This window comes from Phocoena sinus, chromosome 1, assembly GCF_008692025.1.
Source record: "Phocoena sinus isolate mPhoSin1 chromosome 1, mPhoSin1.pri, whole genome shotgun sequence".
Lineage (NCBI taxonomy): Eukaryota > Metazoa > Chordata > Mammalia > Artiodactyla > Phocoenidae > Phocoena > Phocoena sinus.
The window spans coordinates 166,440,714-166,453,737 of NC_045763.1; positions in this window are offsets into that span (position 1 = coordinate 166,440,714).

A 13,024-nucleotide genomic window follows, 5' to 3' on the forward strand; every position below is an offset into this window, starting at 1 on the left:
CTCTCACTATACACCCTTTAAACTGGCTAAAAGGAAAAGTAGTAATAACAGAAAATGCTGTTTGCTGGAGGGAATGTAAAATGCTATAGCCACTCTGGAAAATACTTTAGCCATTTCTTATAAAACTAAACATACAATTATCATACAACCCAGCAGTTGCATTTGGTGAATTTATCCCAGAGAAATACAAAACTTACATTCATACAAAAACCTGTACTCAAATGTTCAGAGCAGCTTTAATCATAATAGTCAAAAAATATAAACAACTCATATATTCTTCAGTGGATGGGTGGTTAAACAAAATGTAGTACATCCATACCATGGAAGAACATCAACAATAAAAAGGGTGTACTCTTGATAAAAATAACAACTTGGATGAGTCTCAAGGGAATTATGCTGAGTGAAAAAATCAATCCCCCAAAGTTACATATAGTATGTTTCATTTATATAACATTTGTGAAAAGACAAAATAGAAATGAGAACAGTGTAGTGGTCTCCCAAGTAAGGAGTGGAGAGATGGGAGGCAGGTGTGTGTGGCTATGAAGAGCACTGGGGTAATGAGACTCTTCTGTGTCATTACTGTGGTGGTTAATACATATACCTATACGTGTTATAAAATTGTATTGAACTAAGTACACACACACACACACACACATACACACAAATGAGCACAAGTAATTTATTTTATACCTAGTAATTTGTACCTCTTAATCTCCTTCACCCATCTTGCTCCTCCCCCCATCCCTCTCCCCACTGGTAACCACTACTTTGTTCTCTGTATCTGTGAGTCCAGTTCTGTTTAGTTATATGTATTTGCTTGTTTTATTTTTTTAGATTCCACGTATAAGTGAAAACATACAGTATTTGTCTTTTTCTGTCTGACTTATTTCACTAAGCATAATTCCCTTCATGTATGGATGCAATATACAGCATAGGAAATATAGCCAATATTTTGTAGTAACTTTATCTGGAGTATAATCTATAAAAATATCACATCACTATGTTGTACACCTGACATTAATATAATACTGTTAGCCAACTATACCACAATAAAACAAAACAAAAACAGAAAAAGAGCACAAGTAGAATTAAGAAAATTTGGAGAAAGCAGTATAAAATCTATTCAGTTCATGGACCATACAAAAGCATATCCATGGAGAAGCCGTTTGTTGAGAAATGAGATGATTCTCATCTCCATTAAGACATAAATAAGGCCACATTACTGTCGAGGGATATTAGGTAAGACATTCAAACTAATAGGTAATAGTAAAGGATGGAACACAACAATGACAACCACAAATTAAGGGACACAGTAGGGAATGGCTTAGAGAAAACAACCTCTCCCTGCCATTTGTGCCACTATTATTGAACTTGAGGAAATGAGGAATGGCAGGCCAGTTTAGGAAGATGTTTCAGGCGGTTCTAAAGAAATGTTTCCTTTCTCCAAGCAGAGCATCTTGACCTCCCCGGCATCTCCCCAAAAGGGTGTCAGGAGTGGTGTCTTGTGAGGTCTAAGCCCTACATGGCTGCCATTGTCTGGGAGGGCACCTTGTTGACCAAACAAAGTTGAAGGGATATAGAAGCAGTTTTGGTATAGCTTCAAGTTTTGAGCAAAAAAAATCACAAAAATAATTTAGCATCAGAAATCATTTTAAGAACCCTCAGTTGAAAATTTTCTAGATTTTTCCTTCATCTTTCTTGAAAGCAAAGATTTGGAAATAATTGAAATGCAATTATTTAAAATGTATGATCCTTTATTAACATGTAAATGCTCCTGGTGCAGATATTATTGAACTGAGGTCAGCTGTCCACATGTCAGTATTGACATGTTCATCTCATTCTTTCATTCATCTTACCTAGTAAGTAATTAACTATAATTCATTGTCAAAGACAAAATGAAGTCTCTGGGCAGATCCTCAACTTCCATATGAACACTTTGCTGAAAGATCCTGCCAAAGAATTTTTTAGACTTAACTGACTTTCTTGCTTTCCAAGTAGACCAAAAAAGCTTTATTGTAACTTATTAAATATTTGTTACACATGGTCCTCTATCATTCAAAGAAACTATGTTTATGAAACTATAATTGGATGAAACTATGGTTCTTTTAAACTCATAAATTTGGAGTTTATGGTACATTTACGTTGGCAGTTAGCAAGGACTATCTGTGTCAAATTTGCATTTTCTAGATAGTTTTGAAGTACAATAAATGTCATGACAGAAACAGAAAGACATTTGAGAATCAATATAGACATGCATTAATAATCTTGGTCAAAAACAATTGCATTTGCACATATGCATTTGACAGAATTAGAATAGAGTATTAGCATCTGAGAGAAAGAGATTAATCCTAATAAAATGAAGCTGTTTCTGGTATCATCTTTAATTTCTTTCATCATTGTCTTATAGTTTTCTGCATACAGGTCTTTTGTCTCCCTAGGTAGGTTTATTCCTAGAGCTTCTTGGTAATGTTTTCAGAAGTCATTCTGTTGTATACCAAGATAAAAGCTGATATTCTGCTTTTAAGAGTGTAGTTTAATTTATCGATACTTTGTGGAAATTAGGAGCCAAAAGAAGAGAAGATATTGGACCACTAGTAATTGTGGAACTTACAGAAAACAATTAAGGTGCAATTGTAAAGAAAGACATTATTTAGAGTGTAATCCACAATATATTCCAGTTAATATAATTCTAATAAGTAAAAATTAGGAATGAATTACTGAGCAGAGAAATAATTGACAAATGACAGGCAGAGGAAGACTTGTACCCAAGAAACAACAGTGAATTTAAATTTACATTATCAAGTAATCTTTTAATTACTTAAGCAATTTAAAATTACTTTTAATAGTATTTGGCACATTAATGAAAATATTTTTCTATGCATTTTAATATATGTTCAAGAAAATATAAAACATGGTCTTACCTGAATATATGGTACATTTGCTTGAAGACATCATGTAAATTCATGAGACATAAATACGAAATTTTCACCATCCTTCAAATCATGCAGAATGTGCAAACAAGACATTCAGTCAATGAGAGTATGCATCAAATTCTTTCTCATTATTAATAGTGAAAACAGAGGGTGCCGTTCTTTGTGATTCTTAGTTCTCAGACTGTTTTATATAAATATTTGTTATTCCATCAGGAAGAAAATGAAGGAAGGAAGGAAGGAAGAAAGGGAGGGAGGAAGGGAGGAAGGAATTGAGCCTTGTTATGAATCTGTAGCCTAATTAAAATAAGGCATCACTGTCTTCAATAGTCTTTACTAACACTCATTCACTTTGCCTGGGTATCACAGGATTCCTATTAAGAACAATGAAATCTTTGAGAGTATTAAGGAAATGAAAAAGGTAATTTTGATACCAAGCATCCCACTGTTTAATATATTTCAATTCACAACATCTCAACAAATGTCATTTCTACCATCATTCATCATTTAATAGAAATACAAAGGAAACAAAGACAAAGCCCTCCTGTGAGATATGGTGCCTTGATTATCAGAGACGTTGCTAATACCTATATTTTGATTTTTTCCTTTAGTTTAGCACCTCATAGAGTCAGGCTTTGTGGGTGGTATGCCTAAAATGAGAGAAAGATTGTTATGAAAAGGAAGATGGGAAAGGAAATCCCACTTGAAGCCCCATCAGCATGGCATGATCTCAAGTGGCTCTGTTTTAGTGAAATGTTCATATGGAAGTTGAGGATCTGCCCAGAGACTATCATTTTGTCTTTGGCAATGATTTATAGTTAATTACCTACTAGTTGAAGTGGGTGAAAGAATGAGATGAATGTGTCAATACTAACATGTGGATAGCTGACCTCAGTTCAATATCTGCACCAGGAGCATTTACATGTTAATAAGGGATCGTGCATTTTAGATGGTTGTATTTCAATTACCTCTAGGTATCTTGAGATGTTTGGAGACAGGTAGATTCTCATACTTTCTCTAAAATTTTACTTCATTTAACATATAAGGCCAGTAAGGGATGTGAGCACTGAATTTGTCTATTGTACGTAATATCTTTCCTTAAATTATAGAATCATTCTTCTAAGAACCTAAATTTTGTTTTTCTAAGTACCACCCATCAGATAACATATATTTCATTGAAATGAAAGATAACATATACTTATTGATAACAGTTACATGTGTGGCTCTTTGTTTCATCAAAAGATATTAAAAAGCAGAATAGAGTGATTATGAACAGCTTAAAAGTACAATTTGCTGGGCTACAGTGTAAAATCTGCATTTAAGTGATCCAGAAGAGTGGAAATAAATCATTAAATAAGAAATGATTCCAAATAAGTGATCAGTCTTCTTCTTTTTAATTTTTTTGTTCTTATTAATCATCAGTTTTATATACATCAGTGCATATATGTCAATCCCAATCGCCCAATTCATCACACCACCACCCACACCCCCCCAATGACTTTCCCCGCTTGGTGTCTATACTTTTGTTCTCTACATCTGTGTCTCAATGTCTGCCCTGCAAATCGTTTCATCTGTACGATTTTTCTAGGTTCCACATATATGCGTTAATATATGATATTTGTTTTTCTTTTTCTGAATTACTTCACTCTGTATGACAGTCTCTAGATCTATCCACGTCTCAACAAATGATCCAATTTCGTTCCTTTTTATGGCTGAGTAATATTCCATTGTATATATGTACCACAACTTCTTTATCCCTTAATCTGTCGATGGGCATTTAGGTTGCTTCCATGACCTGGCTATTGCAAATAGTGCTGCAATGAACATTGGGGTGCATGTGTCTTTTTTAATTATGGTTTTCTCTGGGTATATGCCCAGTAGTGGAATTGCAGGGTCATATGGAAATTCTGTTTTTAGTTTTTTAAGGAACCTCCATAATGTTCTCCATAGTGGCTGGATCAATTTACATTCCTACCAACAGTGCAAGAGGTTCCCTTTTCTCCACATCCTCTCCAGCATTTGCTGTTTGTAGATTTTCTGATGATGCCCATTCTAACTGGTGTGAGGTGATACCTTATTATAGTTTTGATTCGCATTTCTCTAATAATTAGTGATGTTGAGTAGCTTTTCATGTGCTTCTTTGCCATCTGTATGTCTTCTTTGGAGAAATGTCTGTTTAGGTCTTCTGCCCATTTTTGGATTGTGTTGTTTGTTTTCTTAATATTGAGCTGCATGAGCTGTTTATATATTTTGGAGATTAATCCTTTGTCTGTTGATTCATTTGCAAATATTTTCTCCAATTCTGAGGGCTGTCTTTTCTTCTTGTTTATGGTTTCCTTGGCTGTGCAAAGGCTTTGAAGTTTCATTAGGTGCCATTTGTTTATTTTTGTTTTATTTCCATTACTCTAGGAGGTGGATCAAAAAGCATCTTGCTGTGATTTATATCAAAGAGTGTTCTTCCTATGTTTTCCTCTAAGCGTTTTATAGTGTCCGGTCTTTCATTTAGGTCTCTAATCCATTTTGAGTTTATTTTTGTGGATGGTGTTAGGGAGTGTTCTAATTTCATTCATTTACATGTAGCTGTCCAGTTTTCCCAGCACCACTTATTGAAGAGACTGTCATTTCTCTATTGTATGTCCTTGCCTCCTTTGTCATAGATTAGTTGACCATATGTGCATGGGTTTATCTCTGGGCTTTCTATCTTGTTCCATTGATCTATGTTTCTGTTGTGCCAGTACCATATTGTTTTGATTACTGTAGCTTTGTACTATAGTCTGAAGTCAGGGAGTCTGATTCCTCCAGCTCCGTTTCTTTCCCTCAAGACTGATTTGGTTATTCGGGATCTTTTGTGTTTCCATACAAATTTTAAGACTTTTTGTTCTAGTTCTGTAAAAAATGCCAGTGGTAGTTTGATAGGGATTGCATTGAATATGTAGATTGCTTTGGATAGTAGAGTCATTTTCACAATATTGATTCTTCCAATTCAAGAACATGGTATATCTCTCCATCTGTTGGTATCATCTTTAATTTCTTTCATCATTGTCTTATAGTTTTCTGCATACAGGTCTTTTGTCTCCCTAGGTACGTTTATTCCTAGGTATTTTATTCTTTTTGTTGCAATGGTAAATGGGAGTGTTTCCTTAATTTCTCTTTCAGAGTTTTCATCATTAGTGTATAGGAATGCAAGAGATTTCTGTGCATTAATTTTGTGTCCTGCAACTTTACCAAATTCATTGATTAGTTCTAGTAGTTTTGTGGTAGCATCTTTAGGATTCTCTATGTATAGTATCATGTCATCTGCAAACAGGGACAGTTTTACTCCTTCTTTTCCAATTTGTATTCCTTTTATTTCTTTTTCTTCTCTGATTGTTGTGGCTAGGACTTCCAAAACTCTGTTGAATAATAGTGGTGAGAGGGTATCCTTGTCTTGTTCCTGATCTTAGAGGAAATGCTTTCAGTTTTTCACCATTGAGAATGAGGTTTGCTGGTGGTTTGTCATATATGGCCTTTATTATGTTGAGATAGGTTACTTCTATGACCATTTTCTGGAGAGTTTTTATCATAAATTGGTGTTGAGTTTTGTCAAAAGCTTTTTCTGCATCTATTGAGATGATCATATGGTTTTTATTCTTCAATTTGTTAATATGGTGTATCACATTGATTGATTTGCCTATATTGAAGAATCCTTGCATCTCTGGGATAAATCCCACTTGTTCATGGTGTATGATCTGTTTAATGTGTCCTTGGATTCTGTTTGCTAGTATTTTGTTGAGGATTTTTGCATCTATATTCATCAGTGATATTGGTCTGTAATTTTCTTTTTTTGTAGTATCTTTGTCTGGTTTTGGTATCAGGGTGATGGTGGCCTCATAGAATGAGTTTGGGAGTTTTCCTTCCTCCACAATTTTTTGGAAGAGTTTGAGAGTGATGGCTGTTAGCTCTTCTCTACATGTTTGATAGAATTCACCTGTGAAGCCATCTGGTCCTGGACTTTTGTTTGTTTGAAGATTTTTAATCACAGTTTCAATTCATTACTTGTGATTGGTCTGTTCATATTTTCTATTTCTTCCTGGTTCAGTCTTGGAAGGTTATACCTTTGTAAGAATTTGTCCATTTCTTCCAGGTTGTCCATTTTATTGGCATAGAGTTGCTTGTAGTAGTCTCTTAGGATACTTTGTATTTCTGCAGGGTCTGTTGTAACTTCTCCTTTTCCATTTCTAATTTTATTGATCTGAGTCCTCTCCCTCTTTTTCTTGATGAGTCTGGCTAATGGTTTATCAATTTTTTTTTATCTTCTCAAAGAACTAGTTTTTAGTTTTATTGATCTGTGCTATTGTTTTCTTTGTTTCTATTTCATTTATTTCTGCTCTAATCTTTATGATTTCTTTCCTTCTGCTAACTTTGGGTTTTGTTTGTGCTTCTTTCTCTAGTTCATTTAGGTGTAAGATTAGATTGTTTATTTGAGATTTTTCTTGTTTCTTGAGGTAAGCTGGTATAGCTATAAAATTCCCTCTCAGAACTGCTTTTGCTGCATCCCATAGGTTTTGGATCATTTTGTTTTCATTGTCATTTGTCTCTAGGTATTTTTTGATTTCCTCTTTGATTTCTTCAGTGATGTCTTGGTTATTTAGCAACGTACTGTTTAGCCTCCATGTATTTGTGTTTTTTACATTTCTTTCCCAGTAATTCAATTCTAATCTTATAGCGTTGTGGTCAGAAAGGATGCTTGATATGATTTCAATTTTCTTAAATTTACTGAGGCTTTATTTGTGACCGAAGATGTGATCTATCCTGGAGAATGTTCTGTGAGCACTTGAGAAGAAAGGGTAATCTGCTGTTTTTAGATGGAATGTGCTGTAAATATCAATTAAATCTATCTGGTCTATTGTGTCATTTAAAGCTTCTGTTTCATTATTTATTTTCATTTTGGATGATCTGTCCATTGATGTAAGTGAGGTGTTAAAGTCCTCCGCTATTATTGTGTTACTGTCGATTTCCTCTTTTATAGCTGTTAGCAGTCGCCTTATGTATTGAGGTGCTCCTATGTTGGGTGCATATATATTTATAATTGTTATATCTTCTTCTTGGATTGATCCCTTGATCATTGTGTAGTGTCCTTCCTTGTCTCTTGTAACATTCTTTAATTTAAAATCTATTTTATCTGATATGAGTATTGGTACTCCAGCTTTCTTTTGATTTCCATTTGCATGGAATATCTTTTTCCATCCCCTCACTTTCAGTTTGTATGTGTCCCTAGGTCTGAAGTGGGTATCTTGTAGAAAGCATATATATTTGTCTGTTTTTGTATCCATTTAGCAAGCCTGTGTCTTTTGGTTGGAGCATTTTATCCATTCACGTTTAAGGTAATTATTGATACGTATGTTCCTATAACCATTTTCTTAATTGTTTTGTGTTTGTGTTTGTAGGTCCTTTTCTTCTCTTCTGTTTCCTACTTAGAGAAGTTCCTTTAGCATTTGTTGTAGAGCTGGTTTGGTGGTGCTGAATTCTCTTAGCTTTTGCTTGTCTGTAAAGTTTAATTTCTCCATTGAATCTGAATGAGATTCTTGCTGGGAAGAGTAATCTTGGTTGTAGGTTCTTTCTTTTCATCACTTTAAGTATATCATACCACACTCTTCTGGCTTGTAGAGTTTCTGCTGAGAAATCAGCTGTTACCTTATGGGAGTTCCCTTGTATGTTATTTGTCATTTTTCCCTTGCTGCTTTTAATAATTTTTCTTTGTCTTTAATTTTTGCCACTTTGATTATTATGTGTCTCGGCATGTTTCTCCTTGGGTTTATCCTGTATGGGACTCTGTGCTTCCTGGACTTGGGTGGCTATTTCCTTTCCCATGTTAGGGAAGTTTTCAACTATATTCTCTTCAGATATTTTCTCTGTACGTTTTTCTCTCTCTTCTCCTTCTGGGACGCCTATAATGCAAATGTTGTTGCATTTAATGTTGTCCCAGAGGCCTCTTAGGTTGTCTTCATTTCTTTTCATTATTTTTTCTTTATTCTGTTCTGCAGCAGTGAATTCCACCATTCTGTCTTGCAGGTCATTTATCCATTCTTCTGCCTTAGTTATTCTGCTATTGATTTCTTCTAGTGTAGTTTTCTTTTCAGTTATTGTATTGTTCATCTGTTTGTTCTTTAATTCTTCTAGGTTAAACATTTCTTGGATATTCTCGACCTTTGCCTCCATTCTTTTTCCGAGGTCCTGGATCATCTTCACTATCATTATTCTGAATTCTTTTTCTGGAAGGTGGCCTATTTCCACTTCACTTAGTTGTTTTTCTGGGGTTTTATCTTGTTTCTCTATCTGGTACATAGCCCTCTGCCTTTTCATCTTGTCTATCTTTCTGTGAATGTGGTTTTTGTTCCACAGGCTGCAGGATTGTAGTTCTTCTTGCTTCTGCTGCCTTCTCTCTCAGTTATTAGTCTTCTATTTCATTCTCCTCACCCCCCCAAAACAATTCATTGATTTCTTTATATCACAGAGACCAAATAACAGCTTGAATGGTTATATTTCTCACGGTTCATTTAACTCATCTTCAAATATCTGATCAGAACCTCAGGAGTGGAGATTTTAAGACTTGAAGCTCTGGATTATCTAATAACTTCAGCTATAATGTCATTACTTAAGTATGTATTTATTAAATTCATCCTAAAAACACAACACATGGGTTGATATCAAAATCTTTCATCTACAACTTAACAACAACAAAAAGATACAGAGCAATTTAAAAATGGGCAAAGGACTTGAATAGACGTTTCTCCAAGGAAGATAATGTAAATGGAGAGTAAGGCCATGAAAAGGTGCTGAACATCACTGGTCATTAGAGAAATGCAAATAAAAACACAGTAAGATACTGCTTCACACCAATTAAGATGGTTATTATTTTTAAAAATGGAAAATAACTAGTGTTCCTGAAGATACAGAGAAATTGGAACACTCTTGCTTTGCTCATGGGAATGTAAGGTATTGCAGTCACTATGGAACAGTTTGGAGATTTCTCAAAAAGTTAAACAGAATCACTATATGATACAGCAATTCCACCTGTAGATATATATTTTAAAAATTGAAAACTGGACTCAGATACTTGTATACTGATGTTCATAGCAACATTATTCACAATAGCTAAAACAACCCAAATGATATCCATCAAAGGATGAAAACAAAAAAACAAAATCTGGAGAGAGAGAGAAAGATGACGGAATATGATTCAACCTTAAAATAATTAAAAATTCTTATACATGCTACAACATAGGTGAAACTTGAAAATATTATGCTAAGTGGAATAAGCCAGGCACAAAAGGACAAATATAGTATGATTTCATGTATATGAATTATCCAAAATAAGCAAACTCATAAAAGACATAAAATAGAATAGAGATGACCAGAGTGTGTGGGCAGAAAGAAATGGGGAGTTGTTTTTTATTGGCTACAGAGTTTCCATTTAGGATGATGAAAAAGTGCTGGGAATGGATAATGGTGATGGTTGCACAATACATGAATGAACTGTACATTTAAAAATGGCTAAAATGGTAAAATTTATGTCACATTCATTTTATCATATTAAATAAAAGGAAAAACAACCACAATAAACTACCATTACACATCTATTAATATAGCTAAAAGTTATATGACTGAAAATAGCAAGTATTGGTGAGGATGTAGAGCACATGAAACTGCTGATGGAAATGTAAAATGGTACAAACCTTTTGTAAAACACTTTGACAATATCTTACAAAGTCAAACATATGTTCACCTCTCCTTGGTTTTTATTGAGGAGAAATGAAAACATATGTCCACCCAAAGAGTTTTAAAAGAATTCTCATCAAAGTATTATTCATAAAAGCACAAAACAAAAACAGTCCACATGTCCATCAGCTGATGAAAGGATATGTATATTTATATATCCATTCCATGGAATATTACACAGCAATAAAAAAAGGAACAAAATATTGAGACATGCTACAACTCAGAGAATATCAAGATAATTTATGCCGAGTGGAGAAACACAGACAAAAAAATAATATATACTCTATGATTCTATTTACATGTAATTCTAAAAATAGGCAAACCCCAGTGATAAAAGTCAGGTCAGTGGTTACTTGAAGCTGGGAATCAGGGTGGGTTTTTTTTTTTTTTTTTTTTTTTTTAATAAATTTTTTTTTTTTTTTTTTTTTTTTTTTTTTTTTTTTTTTTTGCGGTACGCGGGCCTCTCACTGTTGTGGCCTCTCCCGCTGCGGAGCACAGGCTCCGGACGCGCAGGCTCAGCAGCCATGGCTCACGGGCCCAGCCGCTCCGCGGCATGTGGGATCTTCCCGGACCGGGGCACGAACCCGTGTCCCCTACATCGGCAGGCGGACTCTCAACCACTGCGCCACCAGGGAAGCCCTCAGGGTGGGTTTTGAATGGGGCAGGAGGAAAATTTTGATGTGATTGTATACATTGATTGTTTTACATATTGATTGTATCTGTATTTCACAACTGTATAAAGCTATGGAAATTCATTAAACTGGATACTTAAAAAAAAATCACTCATCTTTCTCCTGTGCTGTATTAAGAACCCTGTGCTCCAGCATTCCTTTGCTGCCATTCCCGTAGAGTCTGGGAAGGGATGGGACAATGTTTGAGTTTGCCCCTTCGCTCTGCTCAAACCTCCTAGCCTGCATAGATTTCCCTAATTGCTTACAGTATTTTTTTGAAATATTATAAAGGCTATAGTATTTCTTTTGAAAGCAAAAACATTCCACTTTCAAACAAAAATAGTGATCAAAAAAATATCTACCTAGTTTTGGCATTTGCCTCTGCTCTGCCCATCCTCTCATGCTAGGCCCCACCACTGCTTCTTCAAAAACCTTAGAACAAGGTAAACTACCCTGACTCATGCCTAACTCCATAATCATATAATTTCTATCATCAAACAGTGTTTAACTAAATTATGAACACATTCCTCAGACATGCTTAACAACAAGTGTATAATGGCTTTTAATTCCTTTGCATTGAGCTTGTCTAGCAAAGAGCAAGTTGGGGGCCAAGGTGAGAGTAAAAAAGCTGGAGGAAGAAATAAAGGAAAGGCTATGATGCAAAATTATATGAAGCAATATATTATCCACTGTAGCATGAATCTTAATATTTCTTTAGAGAATGGCTATAATAAACAACACTCTCCCTGAAGGGCTGTGACACCTGCTACTGATTTTTCTCCCCTCAAATTGGAAATCATTGGTGGAATTCTACAAACAGAAGATGACCCTGGCTATTGCTTTTACGCAGCTGAGAAATGTGCTTTCAAGATGTCCAAGAGCACTCAGATGGTGGCCTGAACACAGAGATGTATGGGGGAGGAAGATCAGGAGAGACAGGCAGACAGAGACAGACCTAGAAAGATGGAGGGAGAGAGAGAATAAAATCCAGATTCAGTTTCTCATGGTAAGCCATGCTATTTGCTTAACTTGATGATTCTCTAACCACTGCTCCCATATTTTGCATTTAATAAATCCCCAATAAGCCTGTTGCCCCAAGTACCCCTTTGTGCTTAATTGTTAACCTCATATGCAATTGGAAGGAAATTTAATCCATATGTTTAATTTACACTTAAATCATCTGAATATGGTGTTTTTACCCCAATTTGTCATTCACAGAAACTTTAGAGACTTAAATAAATCTCTGGAGGTCTGTCCCAATCCCTCTGCCACTCCTTTGTGGTCCTCAAGTAAGTATATATATTTGAATTCAAGAGTCTGATGGTAAGTACTGAGATTTGGAGGAAGTTTGAAAGCAAAGTTTACCTCCCTTTGTTGGTTCCCCACCAAAAAGTGAACAGTCTTTTTCAGATTCTTCTGCTGGGTCTTCCTTTCTACTCAAACTCTTAATGTTGAGTAGGACTCAGCCTTGGTCTTTTTTTTTTTTTTTTTTTTTTCCTTTAGCTTCACTTTCTCTCTAGGGCATTTCTTTCAGTACCATAGCCTTATGTACCATCCATGTTAATGCTCTGATATTGACCTCTCCCCTGAGTTTCCATCTTGTATATATATCCCAGTTTCTGTTTGATATCTGCACTTAAAAGTTATATGAGTACCTCAAAAATG